Source organism: Euprymna scolopes, chromosome 6 (assembly GCF_053919585.1).
Source record: "Euprymna scolopes isolate OS-2025 chromosome 6, ASM5391958v1, whole genome shotgun sequence".
NCBI lineage: Eukaryota > Metazoa > Mollusca > Cephalopoda > Sepiida > Sepiolidae > Euprymna > Euprymna scolopes.
Genome location: NC_136487.1, coordinates 88,352,826 through 88,366,849, shown reverse-complemented (window position 1 = coordinate 88,366,849; position 14,024 = coordinate 88,352,826).

Sequence of the window (14,024 nt, the reverse complement as noted above, 5' to 3'; positions counted from 1 at the left end):
TAAAAGAATTAGATAAAATAAAATAATTAGATAAAATAAAAGAATTAGATAAAATAAAAGATTTGATAAAATAAAATAATTAGATAAAATAAAAGAATTAGATAAAATAATCAGATAAAATAAAATAATTAGATAAAATAAAAGAATTAGATAAAATAAAAGATTTGATAAAATAAAAGAATTAGATAAAATAAAAGAATTAGATAAAATAAAAGATTTGATAAAATAAAATAATTAGATAAAATAAAATAATTAGATAAAATAATCAGAGAAAATAAAAGAATTAGATAAAATAAAAGAATTAGATAAAATAAAAGATTTGATAAAATTAAAGATTTGATAAAATAAAAGAATTAGATAAAATAAAAGATTTGATAAAATAAAATAAAAGAATTAGATAAAATAAAAGAATTAGATAAAATAAAAGAATTAGATAAAATAAAAGATTTGATAAAATAAAATAAAAGAATTAGATTAAATAAAAGAATTAGACAAAATAAAAGATTTGATAAAATAAAATAATTAGATAAAATAATCAGATAAAATAAAAGAATTAGATAAAATAAAATAATCAGATAAAATAAAAGAATTAGATAAAATAAAAGATTTTATAAAATAAAAGATTTGATAAAATAAAAGAATTAGATAAAATAAAAGAATTTGATAAAATAAAAGAATGAGATAAAATAAAAGAATTAGATAAAATAAAAGAATTAGATAAAATAAAATAATTAGATAAAATAAAAGAATTAGATAAAATAAAAGAATTGATAAAATAAAATAATTAGATAAAATAAAAGAATTAGATAAAATAATCAGATAAAATAAAAGAATTAGATAAAATAAACGAATTAGATAAAATAAAAGATTTGATAAAATAGAATAATTAGATAAAATAAAATAATTAGATAAAATAATCAGATAAAATAAAAGAATTAGATAAAATAAAAGAATTAGATAAAATAAAAGATTTGATAAAATAAAAAAATTAGATAAAATAAAAGAATTAGATAAAATAAAAGATTTGATAAAATAAAAGATTTGATAAAATAAAAGAATTAGAAAAAATAAAAGAATTAGATAAAACAAAATAATCAGATAAAATAAAAGATTTGATAAAATAAAATAATTAGATAAAATAAAATAATTAGATAAAATAAAATAATTAGATAAAATAATCAGATAAAATAAAAGAATTAGATAAAAAAAATAATCAGATAAAATAAAAGAATTAGATAAAATAAAAGAATTAGATAAAATAAAATAATTAGATAAAATAAAAGATTTGATAAAATAAAAGAATTAGATAAAATAAAAGAATTAGATAAAATAAAAGATTTGATAAAATAAAAGAATTAGATAAAATAAAATAATTAGATAAAATAATCAGATAAAATAAAAGATTTGATAAAATAAAATAATCAGATGAAATAATCAGATAAAATACAATAATCAGATAAAATAAAATAATCAGATAAAATAAAATAATCAGATAAAATAAAAGAATTAGATAAAATAAAAGATTTGAAAAAATAAAAGAATTAGATTAAATAAAAGAATTAGATAAAATAAAAGAATTAGATAAAATAAAAGAATTAGATAAAATAAAATAATTAGATAAAATAAAAGAATTAGATAAAATAAAAGATTTGATAAAATAAAATAATTAGATAAAATAAAATAATTAGATAAAATAATCAGATAAAATAAAAGAATTAGATAAAATAAAAGAATTAGATAAAATAAAAGATTTGATAAAATAAAAGAATTAGATAAAATAAAAGAATTAGATAAAATAAAAGATTTGATAAAATAAAATAATTAGATAAAATAAAATAATTAGATAAAATAATCAGATAAAATAAAAGAATTAGATAAAATAAAAGAATTAGATAAAATAAAAGATTTGATAAAATTAAAGAATTAGATAAAATAAAAGAATTAGATAAAATAAAAGATTTGATAAAATAAAATAAAATAATTAGATAAAATAAAAGAATTAGATAAAATAAAAGAATTAGATAAAATAAAAGATTTGATAAAATAAAATAAAAGAATTAGATTAAATAAAAGAATTAGACAAAATAAAAGATTTGATAAAATAAAATAATTAGATAAAATAATCAGATAAAATAAAAGAATTAGATAAAATAAAATAATCAGATAAAATAAAAGAATTAGATAAAATAAAAGATTTTATAAAATAAAAGATTTGATAAAATAAAAGAATTAGATAAAATAAAAGAATTTGATAAAATAAAAGAATGAGATAAAATAAAAGAATTAGATAAAATAAAAGAATTAGATAAAATAAAATAATTAGATAAAATAAAAGAATTAGATAAAATAAAAGAATTGATAAAATAAAAGAATTAGATAAAATAAAAGAATTAGATAAAATAATCAGATAAAATAAAAGAATTAGATAAAATAAACGAATTAGATAAAATAAAAGATTTGATAAAATAAAAGAATTAGATAAAATAAAATAATTAGATAAAATAATCAGATAAAATAAAAGAATTAGATAAAATAAAATAATCAGATAAAATAAAAGATTTGATAAAATAAAATAATTAGATAAAATAAAATAATTAGATAAAATAATCAGATAAAATAAAAGAATTAGATAAAATAAAAGAATTAGATAAAATAAAAGAATTAGATAAAATAAAAGATTTGATAAAATAAAAGAATTAGATAAAATAAAAGAATTAGATAAAATAAAAGATTTTATAAAATAAAATAATTAGATAAAATAAAATAATTAGATAAAATAATCAGATAAAATTAAAGATTTGATAAAATAAAAGAATTAGATAAAATAAAAGATTTGATAAAATCAAAGAATTAGATAAAATAAAAGAATTAGATAAAATAAAAGATTTGATAAAATAAAATAAAAGAATTAGATAAAATAAAAGAATTAGATAAAATAAAAGAATTAGATAAAATAAAAGAATTAGATAAAATAAAAGAATTAGATAAAATAAAACATTTGATAAAATAAAATAAAAGAATTAGATAAAATAAAAGAATTAGACAAAATAAAAGATTTGATACAATAAAATAATAGAATTAGATAAGATAAAAGAATTAGATAAGATAAAAAATAGATAACATAAAAGAATTAGATAAAATAAAAGAATTTGATAAAATAAAAGAAGCTGAAAGAAATAATAGGAAAATAATATAAGAGAAGATTACGATTTATTCTTAGGTCAAGATTAGATGAGGAAAAGCTTAGAAAGAATGTGTTAAAATTTGAAAAAGTGCAAATGAGAAAAGAATTTATGACAATAAATGAACAAAAAATGAAAGACAATCGGTTTGAGAAGAAAATGCATGGTTAGTTTAGTAGGGATCTATCAGGGGCAGTGAACAAGAGAACACCTTGTAATGGTTGTCAAAATGTAACTTGAAAGTTGGGAGAGAAGCCCTAATATGTGAAGTATCTTATCGATAAAATGGCTGAAAGTTCCCTGTGTCGACTGTGTGGGGAGAAAGGTGAAAATGTGCAACACCTCGTCAGTAGTGTGAGAAGTTAGCTCAAAAGGAATACAGCAGGTGTTATGAGAATATTACGAGAAAGGTCCATTGAGATATATGTAAGAAAAGAGGGTTGGAATGTAGTGAGGAATGGTAAGAGGATGTTACATGTTGGAGAATGATAATGTGAAATTATTGTGGGATATGAATATCCAATGTGATAATTTGATTGAAGCGAGGAAACCAGATTTAGTCTTGTTAAAAAAAAAGGAACACAAGGCAATAATCATTGATATAGCAGTACCAGCTTATTTTAATGTGGAAGCAAAAGAAAAAGAGAAAATCGAAAAGGCCAAGACATAAAAAGGAGATTAAAAAAAAAATGTGGAAGTTGAATAAGAAGAAACTGTATCTATTGTGGTTGGAACCCTGCGGATTGTGACAAAAATATTTGAAGAGTGGATTGAGAAAAAATGTTGGAGTGCTTCAGAATCTTGCATAAAGTATTGGAGGCCTTAGAAAAAATGCTATTAGCATATGATCATTTGTTATGACCCGCCTATCAGCATAAAATTAGCAATAACAGCCAGACACAATGTAACAACAGAAATAATAATAATAGGCAATAAACATCTGAAGTAATAATTTTAAAATAATAATAAATTAATAAGTAAAAGAAAATCAATAATAATCATAAAAATAATGATAATAATGGGAAGAATAAAAATAATAATAAAAATATTTTTTATATATACTTCTTATATTTGTATTTATTTTTTCTTTGTAAAAAAATAAATATAAGATGTATATAAAAGAAAATTAAGAAAAATGTGTAAATGGATGTTTATATTTACATGCGTGTCCGTGTATTGTGTGTGTGTGTGTGTGTGTGTGTGTGTGTGTGTGTGAGAGAGAGAGAGAGAGAGAAAGGGAGAGAGAGACGAATATACCAGAGAAATATCAGAAGCAAACGTTCTATAATTACAACCTAGTTTTATCTACTTCGTTATTCATTACATAATTTGAATTTATTTGAAATCATCAAACACGGGATAATTTTTCAAAACCTAACAAAAAAAATAAGAGATTTTCGTACATATCAGCGCTGCAAGCCATCTTAGCTGGGTGGACCCTTGGTTATTCCCTAAACTTTCTAATCTCTTATCTCCATCTTTCAGACTTAATGAAAGTCACCGAAAAATAGATCTATTTCGGCACGTTTTACATTTGGAGAACACACTCCTGGGCTTTTTTTTTTTTTTAATTTATTTATTTTCTCTTCTTTCTGGAAGATTCTTCTTTCGAAGAGATGGGGGGCGCAGGCGTGCTATGGCGTCACTTAAAATTACACTTATTCGTAGTTATCCGTTATTTCACTTCAAATGTTAGAAAGCTACATCTATAATCAATTAACAAAGACATTTCTTTCCATTTCTGCTTATGAGTCACCACTGATCAAGTCCAAAAGCCGTTTGAGGAAAAGGGTTAGTGAGATCTATGGATTCGTCACCAGCTTCTCAAACTAACTGGGCTTTTAGCCATTAGCCGTGTTTTTTTTTTGTTTTTTTTTCCTCAGTAAAGCCGACAGAGGCTGGGTCATTGTTCAGATGGTTTGTTCCTTGCTGATTGACGTATGTCTCTGGTCCAATACAATTCTAGGCTTTGATAATGAGCCACTACTTATCAAGACTTTAAAAAAAAAAACACTCGCTTTAAAATATGCTAAAACACAAAACAACATATCCCTGTAAGTAGGTCTCTTGTTTTTCTGATTGTACTGGCATGCAAAAGTTCAAGTGTAATGTGAACAGACATCTTGCTGCTCAACTCCTTTCATAGTGTCCCTGTGGATATGGTCCAAATGGCACTATGCCTTGTTTGGAGTGAATAAGAGTTTTAAAAAAATATCCCCGTGTATTTTATATTGGCTATTTAGACATTCTCTACTTACTGATTTATTTATTTTTAATTTCTTCATAATAACAGAATCTCTAATTGCAAAGTAACGTGATAGTTTATTCTGTCTCTCTAGCGTTTTGTTCTAATGAAACTATTCTCTTATTAAAATACGTTCGTTTATGTTGGTCCTGTAAGCCTCCAACTATTTACTCTCAGAGCCTAAAACCTGTTACTTTCTCACCGCCACGAACCTCCTCCCGACACCAACACAGATGATTCTCTTTTCAAGATTTAAGCGGGGTGGGAGGAGGAGTGGTGATGTGTAGGAGGATGGGGTGCACCGTTGAATACTTACGTACATACGTCAACGCTGACTTGCTCTCTTCTTCAAAACGCAGGAAGACTATATTTAGATCGGCCTGTTTCTTGGAATTCTTGCACCTCTCTTTTATATTGCTTTTCTTTCTTCCATTTACCTAACAAGAAATCGCTGTCAAAAAAAAAAAAAATGCAAACGAAGTTCTTTTTCAACTCTCCTAAGTTCCAGACTTTTTTTTTTATCTACAAGGTAGATCTTGGTGCTTGTCCAGAATTCTTCTTATTAAGAAAAACAAAACATAGATTTTTTTTAAAAAAAATCAACATAATATATGTACCTGTGACGGAAGGAAAATATCGTAGACCAAAAATTATATAAATTAATCAAGTAGTTTTTATTTTTAAATAGGAAAATCAATTTTATGACTAAACTACGCAAGACGATCTTACGACGACATCTTTAAAGCAGTCTGAGCGAAGAAGGTACATAACTTCAAATAATTCAAACTTGCGATATTTTAGAAAGCCATTCTTTACATAGGGAGGGGCAGTGGGAAAACTCAAGTTCGCTTAAAATGATTTTTTTTATATAAAAAAAAATGAATAAAACTACTTGATCAAGTTAAAGGATTTTTTTATGTAAGAAATGTTCGTTTTATTATGGGTTAGTACATCATGCAGAATTTTTTTTTTGTTTTAAATATAGAAGGAATTCTGGACAATAACCTGCCATTTTTGTAATTTTTATATAAATTTATTTGCCTTTTTAATATGACCGTAGAGAAAAGAAAAAAAAAAAGAAATCAATAAATCATCTCATCCTAAGAATAAAGAACAGTGGTGAATGGCATCATAAGAAAGAAAGGAAACTCACCATAATTGACGTTACTGAATTCTATTGACTTGCTAAACATCTATATCTTAATACGATAGCGTGTGTGTTATTTTCTGTGTCACGCTAACACACGGGTCGTTTAATTGTTATGTACTTCTATTTCTTATAATAAATAATTTTACGAAGAATTTTTCATAAGTTTTGGTTTCGGTTTCGATTATAGCTGATGGCCCTCAAGTCATTTAATTTTTTTATAACTAATTTTACTAAGAATTCATAATTTTGGTTTCGATTTCGATTATAGCTAATTGCACTCTAATAATCTTCTTTATTTTTAATAATTTTATCAAAATTCTTCATCAGTCTTGGTTTCGGTTTCGATTTTATCTGATGGCACTTAAGTCATCTATTTTTTCATATAAATAATTTTATCAAGAATTCTTCATAAGTTTTGGTGTCTAGCTGAAGAAACTAAAGTTATATATATATATATATATATATATATATATATATATATATATATATATATATATATATATATATATATATATATACATAGTTTGGAGTTCGGTTTCGATTCAAGCTGATGAACCCAAGTCATATAGATATATTTTTAATTTTGAAATAGCAACTTTATAAAAATCGATAGAACATTAACTCTATAATAATATATACAATATCTGTAAGAATTAAAATATCATATTTAAGCGTACTTTATGACCAGGCTTTGCCGGGCGTTCGTGCTAGCTTAGATAAATACATTTGCAATTTTAACAAAAGAACTACAATAATATCAAAGCGTCTCCATTTACGCTAAACAGCCACAGAATGCCAACATCAAAATATTACATATGAATGAGTTCGGTGTGGAATTTCCCGCTAGTTATTTTTATTTACTCATAAAGTGTTTTCACACAAGTCATTAGCAGTGATTATTTTCAGCAATGTCCTATCGTTTAGATAACTGTTGCAAATCATTTGACATTATCGCAACAGCCATTTACTATTGATCTCTCGCTGGCAAAATGCATTAGTCTTCTTCTGAATTTAAGTAGCAAGAGGCCTTCTCGAGATTAGAAACTTGTCCGCATCCTTCCAGTGGAGGTATGCTTAGTTCTTTACTTATTTCTCATCGGTCTTTCCATTTTCTTTAACCTTCCATGGCTATTTTGTGTGGTACCACATATAGCTAAGATTGGCGCCACTACAGGCGTGTTATTTTTTTCTTTTTCTTCGGTAGTGCTTCATGAGATTTCTGACGTCTAATGTTCTTTCTACATTTTTCTTTTATTTTAACTTGCGGTTGGTTTGCGTCCGTTGGCTATGTTGCTTAATTTCTGTATCATCATCATCATCATCATCATCATCATCATCATCGCTCACAAGGCGCTTTCACATAGGTCATCAAAGATCTCTCCTTGAAAACAACCTGCGGTGTTCCCTGGAAGCGGAGCGAAAACAAGTCTTCCCAGATTTCCAGTACTCTCCACCTCTTTCGATAACATTTGCAAATAAATGTGCGTTATCGCAATAGCTGCTTACCATTGAGTTCTCGCTAGCAGCGGGCATTGTTCTCTACTGGAATTTGAGTGGCAATAAGGCTTCCCAAGGTCCCAGTTCTCTTTGCACTTGTTCAGCGGAGGTCTGGTCAGCGCCCTCTCCTCGGTCTTTCCATCCTTCTTGACACTTCTCGGCTATTTGACATTACTTTGGGGGATGGGCGGTGATTGGGAGGGGATGGATGAGAGGATAGAGAACTTGTAGATATGCAGCTTCAATGTTGTTGCTTCCATGTTACGCTTCTTTATGTTTTGCTTCTGCAGCAGTTTGTCTGGCCCGCGCATGTGATTCATGTGTATTAATCTCCGCATTAGAGGGGTTTCCTTTATTATTATTATTATTATTATTATTATTATTATTATTATTATTATTATTATTATCAGCATCATCATCAGCAGCAGCATAAGTAGTAGCAGTAGCAGTAGTAGTAGTAGTAGTAGTAGTAGTAGTAGTAGTAGTAGTAGTAGTAGTTTCAATTTTACCCGCCCTAATGGCACACTCATTATCACTGTTGGTGATAAAGTTAAAGCAATTCAGTCAGATTTTCTTAATATTTCACCATTGTCGTGGATTGTATGCTGTCAATCCATCTGATAATTCCAATTTCTCATGAACTTTTGCTGGCAAGTTTAGAACTGTTCCTGGTGCTCCCATAACTAATAGACTTACGGTAGTTTTCTTAAGTGTCCATATATTTCCTGCTCTGAGGCAATTAATTATTTGTATCGCCTCCAGATACACGATATGAACTACTTGGATGCAAAATCTAGCATTTAGCCATTATTTTTGTACATGTCCGGTTTAGCTAGCTTGGATCTACTATATATATATATATATATATATATATATATATATATATATATATATATATATATATATATATATATAATATGTTAGATATATGCGTATAAATTCAATATATATATATATATATATATTTGTAAAACCCTTTCAGAAACTAATTTCTTATCGTTGAGCACTTTCAGTTGAAATAAAAAAAAGTCGGTTAATTTAGTTCTTATGCACATATCATCATATAATGATTAGATCACTCTGAGAGACCTTAGAAAAACATTTAAATATAGATGTTTAAATTTCAACAGTATCCTTGCTAATGAAGCCAGAGATGGCTTCTGTTGCCAGGTTCGGATGTACCAACCGGTGTTAACCGTGACACCCTGCACTGTTGATTCCCAAAAAAGTGAAACACTAGTGTCTGTAGGTATTTAATAATTATTATAGTGTGTGTGTGTGTGTGTGTGTGTGTGTGTGTGTGTGTGTGTGTGTGTGTGTGTGTGTGTGTGTGTGTGTGTGTGTGTATTAATTTTAAAATTCTTATTTGATAATGCTATATTTTATATGTGATGTTGACTACACCAATAAATCTTTTGCTGGTTAAATTTCAGTGTTTGTAAAGTATTCTAATCTCTGAATTCTATACACTGAATGTTGAAGTACTTGTTCTCTGGAGCAAGTTTAAAATTCTGTTCGCAATGTCTGTAATAAGCCATAAGATGTTCCTAAAATTTGTTAGTTTTAAGTGTTTGATCATCTAAATATAGAAATACTTTTGGAAAGAGCTTGCAGATTTGATAAATTTTACCATTTCAATTACGAAGACTCGATGGAATTGGATTCTAAATATGGTTTCCACAAAATGCCTTTCCCTTGGAGCCTCAAAGGAAATACTTTTCGCTGTTTAAAACATTCATCTTTTTTTATTTTCTTCATATTTCCAACTTTTTCATCTCTTTAATGTTATTACGTTTTTCTTCTCTATTGCTTCTTCTTTCGTTTTATGTTTTCTTTTTTACTTTATTTCTTTCTCTTTTTTCATCCTTTTCTTTTTCTGTTTCTATTTATTTTTTCTTCTTTTCTTTTTCCTACTTAATTGTTTATTTTCTTCGTTTTCTCTTGTTACTTTCCTCATTTGTTTCTTTCTTTTTCACCTGGTTTTTTTTTGTTGTTTTTTTTTTTGTTGTTTTTTTTTTGTTTTGTTTTTTTGCTTTCTTTTTAATACTTAATGTATTCTTATGTTTGGATTTTTTCCCCCATGAGGAATGACAATTTGCATTATTTGGATTATACAGACTACGAATTCTCGTCTCGGTTGTTATATTTACAACGTTTTGGCCGATGTTACTACCGATTTTTCAGATGCAGCTACTCAGACTTAGTAACCTAATATTCTAACAACAACCTTTATGTTGAACTCGAGAATCTATGCGGAATATCAAACGGGGTAGATTGTTCTCATTATGCCAGTTATGATTGGATAGAAGCATTTAGATTTTTTATAGAAATCGCTCTAGACACATGAAGTCACTTGATGTAAGGAGCTAAAGAAATAACACTTCAAGGTCAAAAATGTAGCCTACGATAAGTAGAAAAAAAAGCAGTTTTTACCCCTTTGTCAGAAACATCGTTCATAGAATGTGAGGACTAGTGGACAAAATAAGGGAAGCCAAAATAAACCCAAGGTTCATTTTCTACTTTCCAGTCTTATATGGATGGGCTCTGGCGTAGAAAACATAAATTCTTGCACTTTTGTTTAAAACATCGTTCATGGAATATAAGGACGAAAAGACAGAATAATGGAAGCGAAAGTTACAAGGATATCGGAAGTACATCTCTTCACTTTGTACTAGTAATGGAACGATTCCAATATTTTTCCCGATTCCGATACAATTACCGAATCCGAATAAAATTTCCGATTCTGATACAATTACCGATTCTGATTCTTTATAAATATCTAAACATTTAACTATAAAGTTGTTATTTTCCCCAATTATTGTAAAAGACCACATGTTAAATGTGCATATTGGGATTGTAACTTTAACATCGAGAACATTATTAATTACAAAGGATTGTTAATCAACGTTATTATCTCTTACGTCGCATCTTTATGTATTCTCTTTAATATTGAATTGCTTTTGTGCAATGGTTGTGTGCACGAAACGTAGGCCAGTTGTGTCGGGCTCGATTTTTGTCCAACTATTCTTGGGAAGTGAATGAATCTTCATAGCTCCCCTCCCAGCTATGGATTAAATAGTAGAGCAAACTGGACTCTCAAACCATGGTTGTGCAACAAATCTAGGAGAAAGAAAACTAAAATAAAAGCAATCTTTCTCAGCTTCTCCCAGTCGTCCTGGACTTATCATTTGACAAAAGCAATACTGCTCTATTCCAGATTATCCTTACATTTGTATGAATCCATAGTGATCGTTATTGAAATAATTTTTCTTTTTTTTTTTACATAGCAGTCATCATTTATCAAGGTCCGAAGGCCACTCGAGGATAAGAGTTAATGAGTGTACAGTAGTCAATGGGGCAATATCGTAGTAATCGTTAGTAGTGAAAATTTGGTAAATTGGATTACTTAAGGGAAACTGCTCATCAAGAACTTGTTTACGTTGGACTTGAAGACAACCAAATTGTAGTCAGGTTGAAAGCAGGCAAACGGAAGAGAGTTCCATAGACGTGCAGTTCTAAGAAAAAAGCTTTGTTCATGGAATCTACGTTTAGGTTTAGACACAAATAAAGATTGGGGGAAATTATTGATAGTGGTTTCAGATAGACGAGTGTTTTTCATGAAAGTTTAACAAAGTGGGGCCATAAATTAGAGCTCAGACGAGCACTTGCTATGAAAATAACGATAAAGCAGAAACAGGCTCGCAACATCTCTTCTGTGAGAAAGGGTTGCAGGGAAGAGAAAAGGGCATCCCCTACTAAGCTATGAAAGCTATTTTGAATTCTGTCAAGGCCGGATAAGGTCTTCCAGAAGCTCCTGTCCAGATGTGGCAACAGTCTCTATCCTTGGACTTACCTGGTTCTCATATAGATAGTGAATTGCATCATCAGTGAAATATCTGCTGGAGCAGTAGAAGGATCCAACCATTTCTCCAGCTACCTTTTCAACGGATTTGATGTACGTGTTCCATTTCATTTCCATGAATACCTTCTCTGCAGTCTGAAGTCCGATTAGAATACATAGAGTACATTTTTAAATGCTTGACAAGGTACAAAACAGTCTTTGAAATCTAGTGAGCGAGGAACTTTTCGCCTCCCTACTTCCTCTTTCTTACAGGAGAAACGTTGCAAGTCTGTCACTGCTCTATAGTTACTTTTATGGTAGGTGATCGGCTTTGCTCCAATCTATGTAAAACGTTCAGAACAAATACTCGTCTCGCTACAACAACTGCCAACAACTTCCCTTGCACTCTACTGGTGCCTAGAACTAAACGAGAATTCCAGTCTGTGAAACACTGTATCGTGTGTCTGCTTCCTGACTGACTATAAGATGGTGTCTTCAAATCTAATGCAAATAAATTCTCATTGTCGTCATTTGTCTATCCAAGTTCCACCATAACTGATCATCTTGTATCATTATCTACTCAACACTTAATCCTTATCCTAGAGTGGACACCGGGCCTTGATAAGTGGTGACCTCCTAAGTAAAAGAAAAACAATTTTTAAAAAGCTTGTATAGACAGTCATCCAAATATATATAACCTACAAAATACAACCGTAGAACATAACAAAATAAATAACTAAATTCACAAGAAAAACTAACATAATAAAAGTGATATGTTTTTATGTGTTCCTTTAAAAATGAGTAACCACTTATATTTTTTTTATAATTCTGGTTATTCAGTTTGTCAGGCGGATGATGAAACATTTTATATATTATAGTAAATACAAGTCTTCCAGACTCATATTAAATAAATATTTTAAAAAACTTTCTTTTTTTTTTTTGATCCATCAAAATTATCCCTATTTCATTACACTTAATACGTGTCAGACAGGACAGCACTACCGTCAAAAGAAAAAGTTGGGCAACTCTTTCCCTCCGCTAGTCTGTGAGAGTACCCTAGACATGGTCAAGTACCCACTTCAGTCCCCCACCACCCCAACCGATCAGGGTAATATGCAGTCAAGGAAAGCAGTTGACTTATGTAATAAGGAAGCAATCAGAAATAATTCTGTTCATGGTTTCGTATCTCATTGCGCTGGGTAGAACATCCCTTTGGGCACTATATTCAGGACAGTCGCCTAGTATAGGCACTGCTCGGTCAGAAAGAAACTGAAACCTACTATCTGTGCAACAAAAGAAAGCTGTGCAATACATAAAAACACTTAAGAGGAAAACAGCGTGAATGGAGTTCTGAATGATGAGCAACAATGAATTCCTTGAGGGAGAGAGATAGATGGAGAGTCATTGCTGTCAATGTGTGTACCAGGCAGGACACCACTAGAATACGCGTCAAAACATATTTAAATTTAAGTTCAGTACCATGCAAAATTGCTAAATAGACATACACAGAAAACTTTGGACAAATATGGTAAAATAGTTCCAAAAATGGAGTGTTTTTATTAGCCCTAAAAGAGCCCCTGGGCCACACCAAGAGTGATTGTGAAATATAGACCAACAAAATTCTATAGAAATCAGTGAGTTACAACTTTTCAGAAAGTTTTTTAAAAATCCAAGGCATCAATTTTTTTAATAAACACAAAAGTGTCAATTTTAGCCATTTAACCCATAAAGCACCTCTAGGGGGAGGGGCAACTGGGGTTTTCCCGGAAAATCCGTTCTGTTACATTTAACTCATAACGTGTTTAATAATGTTTGTGCATAATTTCAAAAAATTCCATAGTGTAGTTATTGAGAAAAGTGCGGACAGTCGAACAGACGAACGGACAAGAATGAATTTACAGGTCTACCCTCCGAGGATCAAAAACAGCATGGTGCGTATTGCGTATTGTGTATGAATAGCGAAAAGATAAAGCCAAAGAGAGAGAAGGAGAAAGAAGATAGAATAAGATCTTGGATTTTGTCTATTATATAATATATATATATATATATTTTTTACATGGAGTTCACCACTTATCAAGGCCCAGAAGCCACTCGGGGATAAGGGTTATT